We start from the raw sequence: 21679 nt of genomic DNA, 5'->3' as shown, positions 1-21679 counted from the left end.
GAAAACTAGAAACCTAACCCTTCCGCACTATGAAAATAGTTAAATACATTTAGTATATATTCACAGGATGGAGTTTTATATATCAAAATCTTATCTAAAAATACTAAATGAAGGGTATTTAGGTCAAGCAAACTTTGTCATTCTCATTCTTTCAAAGTCCCTTCCTGGCACATACATCCTTATCCTTCTTTGAACAGCTGACTGTTAGATTTGGAGGGAAACCCAAGGATATCAGTCTGTAAGGAAGCTTGTTAAAATTTTACTCAGTCCCTTCCTGGTGGTGCAGCGGGTTAAAGCACAGCATAAGAAGTTAAAGCCACTTCCACATGAGTTCGATCCCCATTCGCTGCACAGGTGGCCCACATAATATGGCAGACCTCTCCTGTCTTGCCTGCTGCTCCCCTCAGCAGTGTACTTCATCAGAATACCTGTTCTGCTTCCCACTCTGTCTTTGGTGAATCCTCTCACCGCCCTGCACCTTTGGCCTGTACTACAGTTCTGTATGTATAAATAAATAAATCTTTTTTAAAAAAAAAACTTTACCCAAACATGCGCAAAGTGAAAGAAAGAACTGACTCATGGTTTAAAGGTATATTGAGAAAGCAACCAGTGGATACCAGGCAGAGCCACAAGGGACAGAAGTCATAGTATCAGAGTGAACACATGTAGAAAGTAATATCCAGGTTCAAATATAGTTACAGTAATGGGGGTTCTTAAAATTGTGAGCAAGGGCCCTCCCTCGTGGCACATGGGTTGAAGTGCAACACTATGAAGTTATCCACAGCCACTGCAGTACTAGTTCAATTCTTGGCCAGGGAGCTGACCCACATGGCACAGCAGACCTCTCCTGTCTCACCCACTGCTCCCCTCAGAAGTGTATTTCAGTATATTTGCCTATTCTGTTCCCCACTGTCTTTGTTGGATCCTCTCATCCCCGCATCTCTGACTTGTATCCCAGTTTTTGTATATATAAATAAATAACTCATTAAAATAAAAAATTATGAGTAAAACTGCTTGGACTTAAGGACCCTCTAAAATAACTATAAAGGTAAAAGGTAAAAGCAGGATGAAAAATATACATGCTGTATTTAAAAAGATGTATTATATTTTATTCAACAACACTTAGAATCAACATATCAATGTTTTCCTGGCGGGGAGATTAGAAGTGATTTTTCTAATTTTCAGCAGTGATACAATTTAAAAAAAAAACTGCCATAGAGAAGTTAATAAAGTGAAGGCCATCAACCGTTGAAAATCCTAACCAGAAAATAAGTTGCATGTGGTCAGAGTGACTAGAATAATATAAAGAATTGACTGATGTCATTAATGACTGAAAGAAAAAAATGGCACATACACTGGGTCTTTTATGACTGAAATGATTTGAATGAATGAATGAAAAGAAAATGATGAAACGGGAAAAAAAAAAAAGCAAAGGCAAGCTGAATAAGGCATGAGTACTGAATACAGCAGCCTCAATGTAATGTCTTGAATACAGGGATGTAAACTAAAGTGTTAAGAGGAGAGGTCTAGAGATTATTAATTGTTAGAGTAGTAATGAGGGCCCTCCCTAGTGGTGCAGCTGGTTAAAGCACAGCGCTATGAAGCTATTGCAGCCACTGCAGCATGAATTCAATCCCCGAACCATGGAGGTGACCCACCTAGCCCGGCAGACCTCTCCTGACCCACCTGCTGCTCCCCTCAGCAGTGGATTTTTGTAGATCTGCCTGTTCTACTCCCCACTCTGTCTCTCATCTCCCCCATCACACACACACCTCTGGTCTGTGCCCCAGTTCTGTATGCATAAATAAATAAATCTTTATAAAAAAAAAAGATTATGCTGCAAATGATCTCATTATACTCTTTTTTTGCTTTTTTAAGATTTATGAAGCACTACTACCTTTGTAGTGCTGTGCTTTAACCCCTTGTGCCAACAGGGAGGTTCCCAGCATAGCCTTTTTTTTATTTACTACAAATTATTCAGCTTTGAAATTTTCCTCAACTCCCATTTTATTCCAGGTCTTAATAAACTAGGCCTAAATTCTGGCAGGTCTAGTTTGTTGCCTGAGCTCTAGAAATAAATAAATAAGCTCAGTCTTATTTCTACGTACCTATTATATTCATTCTTCTCACTAATTTTATTTGTTTTATAACCATCTCATCAGATCTAACAGACAAAAAAGTCTTCCCTTCCTGCCTTCATCAACTGGCTGTAAGTTAGCAAACTTGCCTATCACATCCTTAAAACCAGTCCCCAAGTCAGTCTTTGGATTGCTAAGAGGTCAGTTTCCTTATGGTTCCCCACACTTGAGGCACACCCCACTTTAAATCAGGGTAGATGTTTATCTCCTAAGTAGGTCTTACTTTCACTCCTGCAAATCATTACAATCCTTTTCTTTCAGAGCTGGCCTAAAACTTTCACCTCCTTGAAATTGCCTTCCGCCTAACAACAGGGCTTTCAGGCCCCACCCTCCACCCCTCTAGTACATTATTATGCAGTTACAGCTTTTGTTCTGAGTTCTGGGCTTGGTTCTCTTTGCATTGCAGCCTCTTTGGGGGCAAGGACTGCGCACTTGCCCCATTTGTATACCTCTCCACAAGGCTTAGTAAAATGCAGACCAAAAATGCTCTTAAAACACTTAATGAATTAGCATAATTAAAAGTTCCCTAGCATAATAAGGGGTTGTAGAAATTGTGTATAGTGGTTTCCCTTGTTTCTACAGCCCCATATTAGGAGAAATGGCAATTTACCTTTTTTTCCAAGGTCAGCAAACAACTTCCTAAGTAAGACAAAAATTTTAATGGCTCTGATGACTCAATTGTGAGGCCATATCCAACCTCTGGGTACAACACAAACAGGGTATTGTTTTAAGTCTCCTGAGAGGAGAGGGAGAGTTTTTTTTTTTTTTTTTAAAGATTTATTTATTTATTCATACAGAACTGGGGTACAGGCCAGAGATGTGGAGGGTGAGAGGATTCACCAGGGACAGAGTGGGGAGCAGAACAGGCAGATCGACGAAATACACTGCTGAGGGGAGCAGCGGGCGGGTCAGGAGAGGTCTGCCAGGCTATGTGGATCTCCTCCGGGGCAGGCAGGAATGGAACTCATGTGGAAGTGGCTTAAGCTTCTTAGTACAGTGCTTTAACCTGCCGGTGCCACCTGGAAGGGCCTGAGAGGGAAAGTCTTAAAAGACCAAACACTGAAAATTTGTAAACCTTAGTTTGTAATGATTTATGTTAAGTTTTAGAATCTTTAATAATGAATCTGTGACATATCTTAGTAATCCTAATTGTAGACTAAAGAAGGACAGATGCATTTGTTAACTTTGAGACTACTTCCAAAATTCCAAGAATTTTAAGGGTTCTGCAGACTGAAAGTTCCTATGTAAAGCTTCATTTGACAAAACTTTGTGTGTAGTTATGTGCCTAGAACTTTTCTATGCACTGAGTGGCCATATTCCTACAGAATGCTATGAGGTTCAAAAGGATTGAATGGAGGAACTAGGTAAAGAAATTACTGATGAGCTCAGACTCAAGGTAGCAATACAACACGATAAGTTGACCTTTAAAAAAAAATAAGAGCAGCCCAAAGAACCTTAGATTTGTGATACATATGTATATAAGAAAGGAGTTAAAATGTTAAGGTCCAAAATCATCTGGTTGCCTCCCGCCACAGAGGACAGGACCAGAGATGCACAAGCAAGCGGAGTTTTTAAGCCAGCTAGTTGGGGTCAAGCTTTCTTGCAGGCATACAGGCCACACAAGGGGAGTAAGACCCCGATCAGAGAAGCGCTAGGGAATATATAACCCTCATCTGCCGCTACATGCGTCATAGCCCGCGCAAATTCAAAGCCTGCGCAAATTCAACTTAGCAAATTAATCCAAAGATTTGCAAGCGTCACAGCTCGCATCGTAGTTACAAGGGCTTGTTTCCAGGAGCAGATGTCTCAGTCTTATGTCAGGAGCTGATACCAGGATCCAGTTTCGACAGGCTCCAGGATCTGATGCCAGGATGTGGTATCTGCCTGCACATCTGTCTGGGCCTAGAGTGGGGTCATACAGACTCAAAGGAAGGCAGAGGGGCGGAATTACTGGTCAGGCCCAACATTTTCCCCCTTTTTCATGCTCATAACAAGGAATCATTCTAGTTGCACCCATCTGTAGGAAGTCTACGATACCGCTCTCTGAGTACCATAAGTTGAACCGAGCTGATGTGCTCCCTAATGAAGACCAGCAGTCGGTTGAAGATACAAGGCCCAACAGTGAGCAATAACAGGAGTACCACCAGGGGCCTGCCAAAGTTGAGAGTGAGGTGACCAGCCAAGAGGAACGATTAAACCATGACTCAAACCATGCTTCCTGAAGTTCGCATTCTCGCTTATGCTTTGTAAGTCCTTCCCTGAGCTTAGCCATAGAGCCCTGGACTACGCCTGTATGGGTAGCGTAGAAGCAACATTATTCCTCTAAGGCAGTGTAGAGTCCACCTTGTTGAAAAAACAGCATATCTAGTCTTCTTCTATTTTGTAATACCACCTCAGAGAGGTGAGGGATTTTTCAAGGTGTGAGATTGAAGTCTCTATTCTCTCTAGATCCTATGGCCACTCCTAGGGAGGTCATACCTTGTTGATTCACCAGGGAGGCCAGTCTGGCCCCCACACCAGCTATCCCCAGGCTAAATAGAGTAGCCACAGTTATGGCCGTGAAAGGCTCCCGCATGGTCCTGGCGTGAACACCCGCAAGCCAAGAGGCATACATGGTCTCCTCAGGGTGGTAAAATATGCGAGGTGTTACAGCAATCATAACACAAAAATCCTGAGAGGCATCAAACACCTTTGTAGACAGACAGGGGGTAAGACCTCCTTGAGAACAGACTCACCAACCGCCTTCTTCTGGGATAAGCCATTTTATTCCTTGTTCCAGGATGTACTTTGGTTATATGAATTACATAGGGCTTGGTTTGAGTGTGAGGCAGCCCCCAGACAGGTACCCCTACCACTAACCTCCTGAAGTATGAGTCCTTGGACTTTATTTCCTCACACACACTGGGACGGGCTGTCCTCAGTGGAGGTGACAAAGGAGGTGTTGAGCCCTATACCTTCATAGAACGGAAGTCTTACATCGTAACACAGCCAACATGAGTAAGTCAGGTTAGGGCTGGGATGGTTGAGGGCCATGTACATTGTCTGCACTAATTTCCATAGGGGGTCTTCCCGGAGATCAGTTGTAGGCCTTGTCTCATCCTTCCCTGGCTACCACTAAAGTTGGCCCCACTAAAGTTGGCCCCGGGCTCCCTGGTTGAGGGGTAGTTTTCCCGAGGTTTTTAAGGAGTGGGTGGCCTAAGGGCCTTGTTCGGCCCTATTACCGCTGGATCTGTCTGATTGTGCTCTATCTTTAAGAGTATCTGTATTACAACTCCATGCCAGGGCCTCTGGTAAAGCATTAGGCCCCAGTTTAACGCGTCTATCCATCGAGTTTCGGCGCGGCCGGCTTGAGTGAGATATTTTCACCAGATTACTGTCCCCCCAAACCACTGTACTTGTATAAGGACGAACAAATCTCATGGTTACCAGTTCTGGTTGCACCTCCCACTTCCATTCCCCATCATTGTCCACTACACAGTCCCATCGGGCACAGAAGAGTCTTTCAAACCCCCCACACTTTAACCTCCAAGCTCCAGTTTTATAAGCGGGACAGATGAAAAACCCATTTTTCCTCATGGTTTGGCGGGCGCCTGCTCTATGGCCAAGATCTAGGTCTTCAAATCCCCCGAGTACCCATTCCAAATTGAAATAGAGCTCGGGGTACCATGTTCCCAGTGGGGCAGTGTGGATGGTCTTGTTCCATTCCTCAAAAGTTGCCCCATTCTGGACGATCCAGGTCTGCTTGTAAAGTTGATGTGTGTTCCTGTTGGTGATACCGTGAAGCAGGGAACAGCAGGTGATAAGGACCATCAGGACGGTGGGGATCATGCCTGCTGGATGTCGAGGGCCCTGCTTGTGCTGTTATCTTGTGAGAGCCAGTGAGCTGCAGCTTCAAGGGGTTATCAGGGTGGTGCTTCGCAGCCAACAGTTCCTGCGGACTTGACTTACAACCTTAGAAGTGCCTGTTTTAAAACATTAAAGTACAAATTAGTTACCACAGACCAAAAATTATCCCAGATTGTGTTTTCAAAACTTTGTTTTTTTCTTTTTCAATATCTATAGGTACCATCTAAACCAATTTTATAACCCCTCAGGCCAAGACAATTAAGCACAAGGATAAGACATACTGACATGCAACATATAGACAAAACAGCAGAGATCTTCAGTTATCATACAAACCTAAGACTTTGGAAATAGGAAGAAAAAGTTTCATTAATCACAGGAGTTACATGTTTTTCAGTGTTTAAACATTTCCACTAGTTAAAAGTCAATCCTGGGTATCCTATACAGCAGACCAAAAGTAAAAACAGTTAACTTTCAAGCAAAAGCAATCATCTTGTTGTTAGCCACTAAGCTTGCAATCCTTGGGATTCTTGGAAGAGAACCTGAAAAAGCAAAATCAAAAATCAGCAGTTAACTTTCAATTAAAAGGAGTCATCTCCTTACTTGTTATCCACTTTGGCACACAAGCTGAAAGAGCAAATTCAACATACAAGTTATTAATTGCACCTCTCCACACAGGGAGAAACCACAATACAGGTATGAAAACGTGGTACAGTTACACCATACACTATAAAGAGTGCTTTCCACAAGAGACCTTCCTCAGTAGGAAGGAATCTTAGAACCTTGTCTTACACCAGTAATCAGACAGATCCAGAATTCAAATTGCAAATATGCCCCAAACAAATTGTGTAGACAATATTCACAACAGCAAACCCTTTAGACTCAATATCTTTTCTAATTTTTCTGATCTAAACTTTGCAAAAATTCAAGCTATCTCCAAGAATCCATTAAGGTTACCAGCATTTATCAGTTACTGCTCAAGACTTAGTCTTTCTTTGCATCCAAGCATACATTTGCTAATTTAAATACCACTGCTCCATTGTTGGTTTACAACCCCCTAACACAGAGATCAGGGAGTAGTCAAAGTCAAAGGAACCTACCTCAGAAAAACCTAGCATTGCTTTTAGAAATGCTAACAAGATCTGCAAATCAGTAGAGAGAAGCCAGCCAAAGGCCTCAGATGTCATCTTTGATCTGTCCACATGGTCCAAACTATTATCTTTTGAGTAAAACTGCTAAACAATTTCCACAAAACCAAATCTCTTAGCAAGTGACCACAACAAAATTGTACACTTATACATAGAAATTTTCACAAGGCCAAGCCAGTTTTTAACAACAAATGTGCATCTGAAAAAAACGAGAAACAAAAACATTTGGCATGAATCAAAATTACAAAAGCAATCACCACCACACACACTAAGTTCCTCCACTCACTCGGACCGGTCCTCCTTTCACACTGGTTTACACCACACTCACCACACTCACTAGCGATCCGGGTCGGGAATCAACCTGAACGGCATCCAAATGGACAGCCAGCATTCCATGAACTCGATAAGTTCTTCTCATGCTGGCGTCAGACTGGTGGAAAGGTGCCCGAGCCTGAATGAGAGCAAGGTTCTCCCAGATGAGACCTTAGTCGCTCTTCCAGCCACGGAACCAATGATCCCGCTTTACACTGGTCCTCGAGTCCTAGAGCCACGGGGAAGCCACCTCTGCTTTACGCTCCCTGTACCAGCCATGGGGTAATGATCCCTGCTTTATGTGGATTTTCCCGGCCACGGAGTATCGACCTCCGCTTTACACCATCCCTCCTGGGCATTTTTGGTTCCTAAACTCCGCCACTGGCTGTTGTTTGTCGCCGCAGAGGGGCCACCGGTAGATCCCGGACGAGCCCCCAAAATGTTAGGGTCCAAAATCACCCGGTTGCCTCCCGTGACAAAGGACAGGACCAGAGATGCACAAGCAAGCGGAGTTTTTAAGCCAGTTAGCTGGGTTCAACTTTCTTGCGGGCATGCAGGCCACACAAACGGAGTATGACCCCGATCAGAGAAGCGCCAGGGAATATATAGCCCTCATCGGCCCGTTACATGCGTCATAGCCCACACAAATTCAAAGCCCGTGCAAATTTAACTTAGCAAATGAATTCAAAGATTTATAAGCGTCACAGCTCGCGTCATAGTTACAAGGGCTTGTTTCCAGGAGCAGATGTCTCAGTCGTGTGTCAGGAGCTGATACCAGGATCCAGTTTCGACAGGTTCCAGGAACTGATGCCAGGATGTGGTATCTGCCTGCACATCTGTCTGGGTCTAGGGTGGGGTCACACAGACTCAAAGGAAGGCAGAGGGGCAGAATTACTCGCCGGGCCCAACAAAAGGAGTAGTTTTGAAGTAGTAGAGCAGGTGGCAAGATACAGCTTAGTGAGCAGGGAAAAAAATGAGCAGAAAAGAACTACTTTAGAATTAGCTTTTTAAAAGAAAAATAAAAGATTGAAAATGGTGGCAGGTTGTGAAGCAAATGCAATTTGAGAAGTAGCTGGTACCAAAGCTGATTTAAATTTTACAGAAATTTAAGATGGTCTGTGAGAGAAACATGTATGATGGGGGTGTCTGCCTACTGGAAGCTGAAATTGAATCCAGGGTTGTTTTTTTAAAAGATTTACTTATTTATGCATACAGAACTGGGGTATAGGCCAGAAGTATGGTGGGGGGAGGGTGAAAGGACTCACTGTAGACAGAGTGGGAGCGGAACAGGCAGATGTACTAAATACACTGCTGAGGGGAGTAGTGGACGGAAAGGAAAGGTCTGCTGTGCCATGTGGGTCACCTCCCTGAACTCTTGCTGCAGTGGCTGCAATAGCTTCATAGTGCTGTACCTTAACCTGTTGTGCCACCAGGGAGAGCCCAAACTCAGGGTTTTGGCATAACTGGAAGCAAAATTGCCAAGCTAGTCCAGATTGGACTCTCCTTTTAACATTCTTTCTCTCCACCCTCCTCAGTTTTTCTGGATCTTCAAGCCACTGTGTCTAGGGTTTTACCTCAGTCTTTCATGGCAATTCTTTCCTCCCATGGAAGATTTTCCCGTTTTTTCCAACTATCCTTTTTCTAAGGAGCCCAATTATCATATAGTATATTGACCCACTTGTAAATAATTAATGTTTAATAATATTTTTTGTATATCTCTATTTAAGACTATGTTCTAATGAAACCTCCTGGGGGTGCTTAAGATAGAATTTCTAAAATGAATTTTTTTAATGAATTTTTGATCATTGTGGCTGATTAGTAGAAAGGATATTTTCTTAAGCCACAATGTTTTTCCTAAACATAAACTTAGAACTTGTAAGCACTTATGAAATTATCTTTTCTTAAAAATTAATGACAAAGGATAAATTAAACGTTTAACTTGGTTATGATGCTAATGTTTTATTGAATTAAGGCAACATCTAGTCTTACCATTATCATTAATCACAAAATTAAACTGCGAAAGGATTATAATTTAGATTATTAGTCCCTATAAATAATTTCCCCTTTATTGGTTTGTTTAATGCTGTTGTACAGGTAGTGAAGATTAGAGTTATTACTACAAAAAGGCATGTAAGTGTGCCTTTATTGTGTAATATGATGGAATGTCAGGAAACAACTTCCTTGGTTCAGTTACAAGGGTCAGAAATGCCATATTTCAATCGTATGATTGAATCTTTTACTATCCTAATATGAGGTGCGTTGTTACAATGCTAAGCTTTCCTTTTCAGTTCTTCCCTAGATTCATTCTCTTACTTATTTACTTGAACCTTTACCCTCTGCTTTCAAACATGCAGTTTTCCTCATATCTTGAAAGAAAAGACTTCATCTATTAGTTTAGTTACTGTTTCAATCACTTTTTTTTCTCCCTTGTATTATCAATAGAAGTTTGTGTCTCACTGGTATAGAAATAACCTGGCTGGCATACTGTGTTTCATCACAGTCACTAAAAATTCAATCTTTCAATTGTCATTTCTGCTTAAAGATACAGCTTCCTTTCTTCTACCCACTGTACTTAGAATTTTTAAATCTTCATTAAATTTAAATCATTGTGATCTCTATAAATCATAATAGTAAAATATGTTCACAGTAATTTTATATATTTTCAGCCACTAATGTAATATTTTTCATGTTGTAAGTAGAACCATGGCAACAAGATAGTTTCCTAATATTATTTTTCTCAATCCTAAAACTCTGTTAGTGAGAACAGTACCCAGAAAGCTAGAAGCATAAGTTCTGTTTTTAAAAATCATGATTTGTGGGTACAGAATATGGGAAATCCCTGACTTATACCTGCCACCTCCATTTTCTTTTTATCAGCTTTTCCCCTGGCTGTCCTCAGGCTTCTTGCCTTATGGCTTTGAAAATATTCTATAAAAACAAGGTCACCAACAATTCCTTTTTTGTCAAATTCAAAAACCACTTCTTTTCCTACACCATTTCCTAAAGATGATCACCCCTTTGTTTTTAAAACACTTAGTTTTTTTTTAAGATTTATTTATTTATGCACACAAGAACTGGGGTACAGGCCAGAGGGGTATGTGTGTGTGTGTGTGTGTGTGTAAGAGAGAGAGAGGGAGAGAGAGAGAGGAGTCACCAGAGACAGAGTGGGGAGCAGAACAGGCAGGTTGACTGAAATAGACTGCTGAGAGGAGCAGTGGGAGGCAGGAGAGGTCTGCTGTGCCATGTGGGTCACCTCCGCTTATTTAGCCCGATGTGCCACCAGGGAGGACCCATAAAACACTAAATTTTTCCTTAGAAGACTTATACACGAGGGCCCTCCCTGGTGGCGCAACGGGTTGAAGTGCAGCACTACCCAAGCTAGCTGGAGCCTTTTCAGCATGAGTTCCACCCTGGCCAGGGAGGCGGCCACATGGCGCGGCAGACCTCTTCTGTCTTGCCAACAGCTCCCCTCAGCAATGTACTTCATCAGTCTGCCTGCTCTGCTCCCTACTTTCTCTCTGGTGAAACCTCTCACCACCCATGCACTTCTGATCTGTCCCCCAGTTCTGTATGCATAAATAAATAAACCTTTTTAAAAAATAAATTAAAAGGAGACTTAACACATGACCCCCTTTGCATTAGAGCATTGTGAGACTTGTCACTGTTCCTCTTACTATTATTACTGCTTTAACTTAGTAGTTAGCTGTATTCACAGATTACTGTGGTTATCATAATTATTCCAAGGAAGATGATATTATCATCATTTTCTAGTTGAGAAAATACATTAAAAATTTAATCAACTTGCTCAAATTCACACAATTTAGCAATGAAAAGGAAAACCTTTCTCAAATTGGATCACAGTATGCTCGCTTATCTATATTTAAATAGAGTTTATTTGTTTTATCCCATTTATCTGTACTTTGAGTCAGTACTCTGCTTCATTTGTGAAGGTGGCATTCTTTTTTTAAAGATTTGTTTATTTATGTATACAGAACTGGGCTATCCACAGCCATTGCAGCAGGACTTTCATGCCCCGTAGAGAGCCAGCCCACAAGGCTAAGCAGACCTCTCCTGTCTTGCTCTAGCCAGCAGTGTGTTTCAGTCAGTCTGCCTGTTCTGTTCCCCCTTCTGTCTCTGGTGAATCCTCTCACCTTGCTATATGTTTGGCCTGTACCCAGTTCCTGTATGCATAGATAAATAAATAAATCTTAAAAAAAAATAAAAGTGTAGCCTTCAGTATTTGTCCTTTCTAAATTACAGCATCATATTCTAACATTGTATTCTAAGCAACTATATAATTCACTTGTTTTATGACTTGTATATTGTCTTTCCCACAAGATGTTATAGGAGACTGTCAGTTCTTATCATTGTTGTTCACTGTTGAATTTTTACTACCTCAAACAGTGCTGGCTTTTGTTGAAGGAAGGAAGGAATTAAACGTAAACAACAAAAATGATGTCTGAGCTTCAACTTCCTGTGAACTGTGGTCTTAAGGATCTAATGAGAGAATGGATATGACAGCCCTTGGTAAATCACAGAGCAACAATCAAATTAAGATATTACTACTGGTAGTAATTAGTATTATTGTCTCATCAGTCTGCCTCACTATCTTTCTGAACTTTTGCTATATGTGGTCATTGAATAAAGATGGATCACTGGTCTCATGAGAATGGTGCCTCGATTCAGACAGGCCCTCAAGATTGAATTTTCTTCCATATGTGCATTTGACTATTACTGTACATTTATATTTTCTTTTAAATTTTTTTTGAAGACTATTATGCATACAGGAGCTGGGGTGTAGGTCAGCAGTGTGGGAGGTGAGAGGATTCACCACATAGAGTAGAGATCAGATCAGGCGGATCTACTGAAATCACTGTTGAGGGTGGCAGCAGGCAGACCAGGAGAGGTCAGTGTGTCATATGGGTCAAGTCCTTGGCCAGGTATCCAACTCATTCTGTTGGCAGAGTGGCTGCCAATAGTTTCATAATGCTGAGACTTAACCCCTTGTGCCAGCCAGGGAACCCTCTTTTCAACTCTTAATACAGCTTTTTGCTTAGGCTCTAACACAACCCTACTTTAGTCTTCTGGTCCTGTATTCCTGCATATCCATGGTGCATTACTTTTTGGGCCTAATCTATACCCTCCCCCTCCCTCACCTGCCCCCCAAACAACGCTTTCCTTGAAGAGGACCACTGGCTGTCCTGTGTGTATGTGTGCGTACACATGTATGTAGATATGTATGCATGCTGTATAGGCTGTTTGCCTCCCCTGCACACAGAGCCACCCCTAGTCAGAGCAGTTACTAAGGATGTGGTTTTTATGAGATACTAAGACCTGTTAGACATTTCAGACAAGGGGGCCCTCTCTGGTGGTGCAAAGGGTTAAAGTGCAGCACTCTGAAGCTATCTGAAGCCACTGTATCACTTAGATATCTGGCCAGAGAGCTGACCCACATGGCACAGCAGACCGCTCCTGACCCGCCCTCTGCTCCTCTCAACACTGTACTTCGTCAGAGGGCCTGTTCTGCTCCCCACTCTGTCTCTGGTGAAGCCTCTCATCCTCCCCCCCCACACCTCTGGCCTGTACCCCAGTTCTTGTATGCATAAATAAGTAAATCTTTTTTTTTTTTTAAAGAAGTTTCAGATAATGAACAAGAATGGAAGGAACCCAAAATGGACATCATAAGTAGGATGATATATAGAACTTTTGTTTTTTGCTTTTTTTCTGTTTATTTTGAGAGGCTTCCAAATTGTAGCACAGTGGAAATTTATTCTACCTGGATTTACCTGGATCGCTGATCTCTCTGCTAACAGTGATACACAGGGGCCACGGTATAGAGGAAAGAAAATGGGTGGAAACACATTTTACTCTGTGCATTCTCAATTGGAAATTTCTCAGTTGGAAAATTAAACTTGGGCTTTCTTTTTAGCCCCTAGAGGAAAATACAGATTATACTGTTTACTCCAGGTTAGGGGGTTTGAGCTAGAAAATGAGAGGGGTAATTGTCATATAAAGGGATTTAATCTATGAACCTCTCTATCACCCTGTGAGCCAAACAACAGCAGCACTGCACAGTACACAGACTGGCTTACACCTTCTGCAGGGGGTCTGGATACTGGTGCTTGTGCTGCTGTGGCAGCTGCCTCGGGGCTCATTAGCCAACTTGGCTGGTTGGACAGCACCTTCTCCAGGTGTCCCTACTCTTTTTCAAAATGTATTATTCATTTTATTTTGACTTAAAAAATGTTTGCATACAAGAACTGGGGTGTAACCAGCGGTATAGAGAATGCGAGGATTCACCAGAGATAGAGTGGGGAACACAGGCAGATTTACCGACATACACTGGTATGGGGAACAGTGGGTGAGCAGGAGAAGTCTGGTGTGTCATGTGGGTCAGCTCCCTGGCCAGGGATCAAACTCAGGCCACAGGGGGGATAGCACTGAGACTTAACCCCTAGGCCACTAGAGAGACCCAGCTTGTGCTTTTTAAATCACTGTCTCCTGGGGCCAGGTTTGTAGTCCATATAACTGGGTGTTTTGGGAATAATTGCAAAGTAGAAAACGTGACATTTCCCCTCCTTATTTAGTGTAACCAGAGTAGAGAACATGGGAAATTATTGGGAAGTTGAGCAAGAATAGTCTAATAGTATAATTTAGATGTAGAATTCCTTCTATCGTTTTCCAGCAAGAAGCTGCAAGGTTTGGAAGAGACCTGCAGTGGGCTGGTACTGATCTGGAGAGTCTTGGAGTCCCTTGTCACCCCCAACCCCCTCCTCTGTAGTTTCTTCCTACCTCTAGTAGCAAGGAACTCATCATTTCCAGAGCACCCCTTCAGTTGTGGGACTACTGTGGCAACTTCTCCCGATGTTGAGTGGGAATAAGTCTTCTGTTAGCTTTTTAGTGGCCCTACAAGTGATTCAAAGAGCAATTTCAGTAGATCTGAAACAACTCAATTCTTGTTGTGCCTGTGACTTCACTTGCTTCATATCATTATTACGGACTGACTCACTACTGATCTTTAAATAGTGGGTTTTCAGAAAAGTCATGATGCATTTTTGCTTGAAAAACAGAGAACAAATACATCATGACTTTCCAACAACTAATAGCATTTTTCTTTTTTAAAGACTTATTTATTTGTGCATACAGAACTGGGGTACAGGCCAGAGGCACAGGGGCAGCGAGAGGCTTCAACATAGACAGAGTGGGGAGCAGAACAGGCAGATCAGCAAAGTACACGGCTGAGGGGAGCAGCAGGCGGGTCAGGAGAGGTCTGCCATGCCATCTGGTCACCTCCAGGGCAGGAGGGAATCGAACTCATGTGAATGTGGCGTAAGCTTCTTAGTGCAGTGCTTTAACCTGCTGCGCCACCAGGGAGGGCCCGAGCATTTTAATTTTTCAAGTGCTTTCTGTGTAGTACATATTTTGTCTTTTTTGCCCTCTCATCTGAGAGGGAGATTGGGGTAGTCTTTACACACACACACACACACACACACACACACACACACACACACACACATCTTTAGGTCAATTGTAGTATTCCTAATATACACATGAGGAAGGTAAAGTTTAACATCTTCAGAGTCATCCAACTAGAAAGTGCCTAGATTGCCATTGAGAACTCAGAGCTGGACTTTAAATTGTGGAGTTTTCTGTTTCATGCTGAATGTCAGGTCAAATGGACATTGGTGGTAATGGGAAGGTAAATGGCGCCAGATGGTCGCAGAACTCATTGTGGAGCTGGAATTACTCTTTCGGTCTCTTGGTTTTATTTCTAGGTGCCATTGCAGTCTACTGTATGTTGTTTACTTAAAAGTGTAAATTTGGTTCAATGCTCCCATCCCCCACCTCCCCCCAGACACTGGTGCCTGTTTGAGGCTTTGATTTAAAAGGAACTTGTTAGCATCCTTAGGCGACATTGATAGGAAACTGTTCCCAAGCTGGATTATGCCTCTGGTGACAGCTCACACTAGGTTTTCCAGTTTGCTTCCTTATAATCCAGTATAAAAATCCAGCTCTTTCCTTAAACTTGACCAGGTCTGATGATCCCAGTGCTAAACAGGGAGAATATGTTAATTTTCCATAGGGACCAGGGAAGATCACTAGGTGCAAGGAGACCTAGCGTGATCTTCAAGTGGACAGGATTCTTGCTAGGTATTGTTCATAAGTTGAATTTAATTGGGAAAGGTCAGATATAAGAGTTAAAAACTGAGGTCTTTATTTTCTAATGCATCCTAAATTCCAAATTCCCTAGGGATGACTTCAGTGCACATCAAAGACCAAATCTTCGATCCCTGAAGTAATAGAAGGAAATCACAGTTGCTTTCTTTTCAGCCTCACCTGTCCACTTTTCAGACCTTTCTGAATTCTCACACCGATGGCAGACTCCAGCTCTGCTCATGCAAAGCTTTCCGTTTTGGTCCCTGTGAATCCCTCTAGGGTAACACCATCAGAAGGATAGGTATTGTGAGTTCACACAGGGCTGTGGGGGAGGGGTGAGCTGGTCTGTAGGGACTCTTAGCTCTAGGAGCTGGTCACTCAGCTTCAAACAAATCTGCATCACACTGGGAGTTTCCACCCCTTTTTCTATGTCAATGATTCCCATTTGTCCCTAGGGCCTGGGGTTTCAGGTCCTGGTGAGCCATTCTCATTTATCTTCCTTTTGTTTTCAGCTGCATTCTGCTTTAACTATTGACAATTATCATTTATTCTGTACCTTTTAGTTTGGTGGTGAATGCTGAGGCTTTGCCGGCCTTTCATTTCTGCCATTCAGGCTCTTTCTAAAGAATCGGGACTCAAACTTCAATTCCATGATGTTTCTGGTGGCTGAGGTAATCTTAGCGTTGGAAGGGTTTCTGATTATTCATTTTCTCTACTAATTTTCTGTGGTGTCAAGAAAAAGTGGGGAAGAGAGAGAGAGAGCTTCCAAACTTCTCTCTCATCTCATAACCTTTCTGAGGACCTTTCTATCTTCAAAAAAGCTCCCCCCCACACACACATTGTAGAAGTTCACCTTCTGTCCATGTGTGTACCATCTCCAAAAAAGGAATCCTGTTTGCTCTAGTACCCGTCTGGAGTCATACAGGTTCTGATCTAGGATGTAGGGAATGTGGGTTTTCAGAAGCATTGATTTGATTTCCTCTCCATTTTCTATACTTTTCATATTCCTTTCAGCCTCACGTTATAAATTTTAGGAGCATTGTTTGTTACGACATGGGGAAGAAGTAATGAATTTCTACTTTGCAATCCCATTTTCTTAGAACCTCCACATTATTATTTCATAACCTTTTTATGGGAAATAAAATGCTGATCTTCGCCATCCATGACATGTGGCGGTAAAGTGCCCTCTAGTGGAATTTCTTGGTAGTGTCTAGGAAATTCTGGACTAAGGAACAAGTGTAGGGACAGTTTAGTGAAATTAGCTCACGTTGTGTCCTGAAGTTCAGTTGGATGCATGGTCATCTATGGAAGCCAAGGGTGGAGCAGTAAAGGAGGCAGGATTCATCTCTGGTAAAAGTAGTTTCAGGGTCCTCCTCGGTGGCGCAACGGGCTAGGACGCAGCACTGCAAGCTGGTCGCTGCCACTTCAGTGCGAATTCGATCCCTGGCCCTGGAGGTGACCCACATGGCGTTGCAGACCTCTCCTGACCCACCCGCTGCTCCCCCCAGCAAGGTATTTTAGTGATCTGCCTATTCTGCTCCCTGCTCTTTTTACAGGGCATCCCAATCTGAATTGGGTTGCCTGTCTGTGGGTCTTTACCCGTGCGCTTACGGTTCAATTGTATTATGGACACACTCAAAAGGTTAAATAATGGATTTATTTACAAGGAGAAAGGTAAAGGAATAACCCAGGGAAAGAGGGAGAGAAACACAGGTTAACTAGGATGTCCTACCAGTTCTGCTGACTTGGACTCCACCGGACGCTGAAAACCGATTGAGCGCCCAAACGATCAGCTGCGAACCACCAGGCCAAGCGCCCCCCAGAGCCCACATGTCCGGTTTTATCCCAACCTGGCTGCTCAGCTCCGCCCTCACGTCCCTGCGTGCTTCTTCTTGGTACTGATGGGATTTGGAGTTCCAGCATCTGGAGTAGGGACGGAGTCCATGAAACCTGTACCTGTTACACTCTGTCTCTGGTGAAGCCCCTACCCCTCTGACTTGTACCCCAGCTCTGTATGCATAAATCTTAAAAAAAAAAAAAAAAGTAGTTTCAAAAAGACCTCGAGTCTTCTGGAACTGATATTTCTATAGAGATGGTCCAAGGATCAAATGCTAGGACTTTTGGTGGGAGGAAGAAAAGGAAATGCATTTTTAAATGATTTTAAAAGTTCCAACTCAGAGTAAATAGTTTCTCAAGTTTCTGCCTCTTTCACCTTCACCTTGCAACTTCCCCACTACCCCAGTCACCAAACTGGAAGGCAAACTCCAGACACTGCCATTGTCCAGAGCCCACCCTGGCTCTTTTTCCGGCTCTAGGTTATATTTCCTGCACGCGGGAACTACTTGATTCCTGGAATTACTTAGGAACTCTTACTGAGCCTTCCTTTCTCATATGTGCCCACTCCTGGGTGCTCTAGGGAGGATACTGTGCCCCAAGTCTGGTCATGAGGACCCAACCACGGCAGTAGCCAATCTGCTCTTTTTTTTTTTTTAAGCTTGATTTATTTGTGCATACAGAACTGGGGCACAGGCCAGAGGCTCAGGTGCGGTGAGAGGCTTCACCAGAAACACAGTGGGGAGCAAACAAGCCGACTGATGAAGTACACTGCTGAGGGAAGGGGGTGAGGGTGAGGGGGATGTTGCGGGGTGGGGGGCAGGGGTGGTAGTGTCAGGAGAGGTCTGCCATGCCATGTGGGCTACCTCTGGGGCAGGGATCGAACTCATGCAGAAGTGGCTTTAGCTTCTTAGTGCTGTGCTTTAACCCACGGCGCCACTAGGGAGGCCCCCCTCCTCTTTTTTTTTTTTTTAAGATTTATTTATACGTACAATAGCTGGGGTTTAGGCCAGAGGTGTGGGTGTGTGTGAGAGGATTCACCTGAGACAGAGTTGGGAACAGAACAGGCAGATTGACTGAAATACACTGCCGAGGGGAGTAGCAGGTGGGAAAGGAGAGGTTTGCTGTGCCTTGTGGGTCAGCTCCTTGGCCAGGGATCAAACTGCTGCAGTGGCTGTGGATGGCTTCATAGTGCTGAGACTTAACCCCTTCCACCATCAAGGAGGCCCCATAGCCAGTCAACTCTTACTGTGGGCAGCTGCTTTGAACATTTGGCTTAGGTCCTTTGTCTAATAATAATCCTGATTCTTCCCTCTCTATCCTGGTATTTAGTCCGGCAGCACCCCTCTCCCCTCCAGCCCTCTGTGAGTTGTTTCTAAAGAGGTAGTCCCTCTCCCCCCTTGCCTTGGTTCCATATTTTAACACCTAGAGTCTCTTTCTCTGTAGGGCTGCTTTAGTTTCTTTTGGGAAACTCTGTGGTTGGGTTTGTGTTGCATTGGGCAACACCATACTGGCAAAGAAACGGGAGTCGTGGAGCAGGCTACAAAATGCAGGATGCTGGCCTTTTCATTGGTGGATTAATCACCCAGCATTAATCATGCGAGGAAGTGAAAAAGAAAGGGAGAATTAGAAGAAGCCAGACAAAAGGTGGAACTGTGCATCTGCTGATAGTTTGGTATGTAGAACAGCCCTGACTCTTCCAGTCAGGATTTCAATCTTATCAATAAGGCATGCCACTGATCAGCTCCTGGGGGTCCTTCCTTACGTATCAGTCAACAGCCCCCCGGGCGTTCCGGTCGTGATGTAGACCCTTCCAGAGTGATCTAGCTTTATGTTCTTAATTGATGTGAAAGGTGCCTCGTAGGGTTGGCTCTTGGAATAGAGGCTGGATGAGCTACCTAGGATTGGCAGACCCACAGGTTTGTGTTGTACCCTCAACATGGGTGATTGTAGGTTATAATGAGACCATTTCTCAAAGGAACAGATAAAATTAATGTGTGATATTAATATTCTCTTGATTAGCATTTAAAGATGTGTTAAACCCAGTATTATCATGTTTACACTTGAATGAATTTTATATTTAATATAAATTAATTAATAAATTTGAGTGACTTTAATATTTAAGATGAGCACATACACATAGTTTTACTCTCACTATGTACAGAGAAAGCCTAATGGGTTAAAGAATTACAGGAAACAGAAGTTATATATGAATTTCCTGTTATGCTAAATTATTGTAAACATTTGCCATTTGGTTAGAATTATGATTTAATTTTTTGTCTTTTCAGCTGCAGCAAAATCTCTCCAGAGAACCTTGTTTACAACTGTGGCCATTCATGATCTTAACAATAGGAATCAACCATCCTGTGAGTGGAAAACATCTTATATGGTGCTTAACCACAAATGGGCTGGCATCCTTGAGGAGTTTAGAGGTTAGTGGATGTGAATGTTTTATTTTTTTAATATTTTATTTATGCACACAAGAACTGGGGTGCAGATCAGAGGTGCTGGGGTGAGAGGATTCACCAGACACAGAGTGGGAAACAGACGGATTGACTGAAATACACTGCTGAGGGGAGCAGCTGGCAAGGCAGGAGAGGTCTGCTGTGCCACATGGGTCACCTCCCTGGCCAGGAATCTAACTGGTGCAGTGGTTGCAGACAGCTTCATAGTGCTGCGTTTTAACTTGTTGTGTACCACCAGGATGCACATTCATCCTGAATGTGAATGTTTTAATGAGAAATAACACTTCACAAAATACGTGAAGTCCAGCTGATAGTTGAAGAAGTCATCTTGTAATTGAGCTTATCAGCAGTATACATAGGTTTGTGTAGGGTAAATCTGAAGTATAGGATCCCATGTTTTCTAGCATGATGGCAATAAATTTTTGTATGAATAAATCTACTTAAGTGCGCTAAGATTCTTTTGAGTTTTAAGATGATTTCTAAATTCCTATCAAAAATGGAGAAAAGACTTAAGAAAGCGTTATCTATCTCCTTACACTGAAGAGTTGAAGCACTTTGACTTTTCCCAGGGAATCACTTTCCTTATTGCATTTTTGCCATAAGAGGGTGCTCTGGGATAATGCTTTTCAGCAAAGCAAATTTCTTTGCTCTGCTGAAAAAAAAAAAAAAGCAAATGTTTAGATTTGTTAATTTTAATTCCTACCTAATGGTGTCATTTTTAATTTAAAATATGAAAAAAAAGCAGGAATATTATTTAAGATGTAAACAACCAGTGACTGACTCTCTTTGGTTTTTCTTTTTTTAAGATTTATTTTATTTATTTATGCATATAAGAGCTGGGGTGTAGGTAGGCCAGAGGTATGGGGGTGAGAAGATTCACCAGAGACAGGGTGGGGAGCAGAACAGGCAGATCTACTGAAATACACTGCTGAGGGGAGCAGTGGGCAAAACAGGAGAGGTCTGCTGTGCCATGTGGGTCAGCTCCCTGGCCAGGGATCCAACTCTTTGTAGTGCTTCTCTTTAACCCGTTGAGCCACCAGGGAGGGCCTCTAATCCTTATGTTAAGATTTGAAGAAAGCCATAAAACTACAAGCTCCACATTACTGATTGTTGTCCCAAACACTGTAGACTGCTCAAGCATCAAAAGTGGGATGCGCAGTGACTAGACCGATTGCTAACCTGCCTACACATTCCCCCCCCCCATTAATTCTTTACACAGAACAGGTGTTCTGGGTGCAGAAGAATATTCAAAATATGTGGGTTGAATTTGGCCAGTGCTTGCTGAAGGTGTACCACAGATACCAGCCTGGGAACAGGTCACATTTTAATGAAAAATGCACAGTCAGCATGGCACTGTGTTTTCCAAAGAGGTGATTCCCAGCCTAGGAAAACTCAAGGGAAAAACAGGCATTCATGTGGAACTGCTTTAAAACATAATTCTTATGTATACTGGCTGGGGGGTGGGGAGGGCAGGGCTCACCAGTCCCCCTTTGGGGAAATGAGATAATGGAACTTTGCTAAGGATAATTGGGTTTTCATAGCATCAGCCATAATTATTCAAAAAGAGAAGTTCCACAATTGAATAAAGACCTCAAAATTGTAACTAGAAAACATCTTTCAAAGAGGGACAAAGGTATTATGCCAGTCATATTCTGAGAACTATGAATAAACTAACAAACAAACTTTTCATTGTTCCACTAAAAATATTTTTAAAAAGAACATTGAAGAAAGAAAAGTGAAATGTAAAACTCTCTTAAATACATGCGTTACGAGAAGTAGTTCC

Source organism: Condylura cristata, unplaced genomic scaffold, assembly GCF_000260355.1.
Source record: "Condylura cristata isolate star-nosed mole 26May11 unplaced genomic scaffold, ConCri1.0 scaffold00004, whole genome shotgun sequence".
NCBI classification, from domain to species: domain Eukaryota; kingdom Metazoa; phylum Chordata; class Mammalia; order Eulipotyphla; family Talpidae; genus Condylura; species Condylura cristata.
This window is presented reverse-complemented; position numbering follows the sequence as displayed.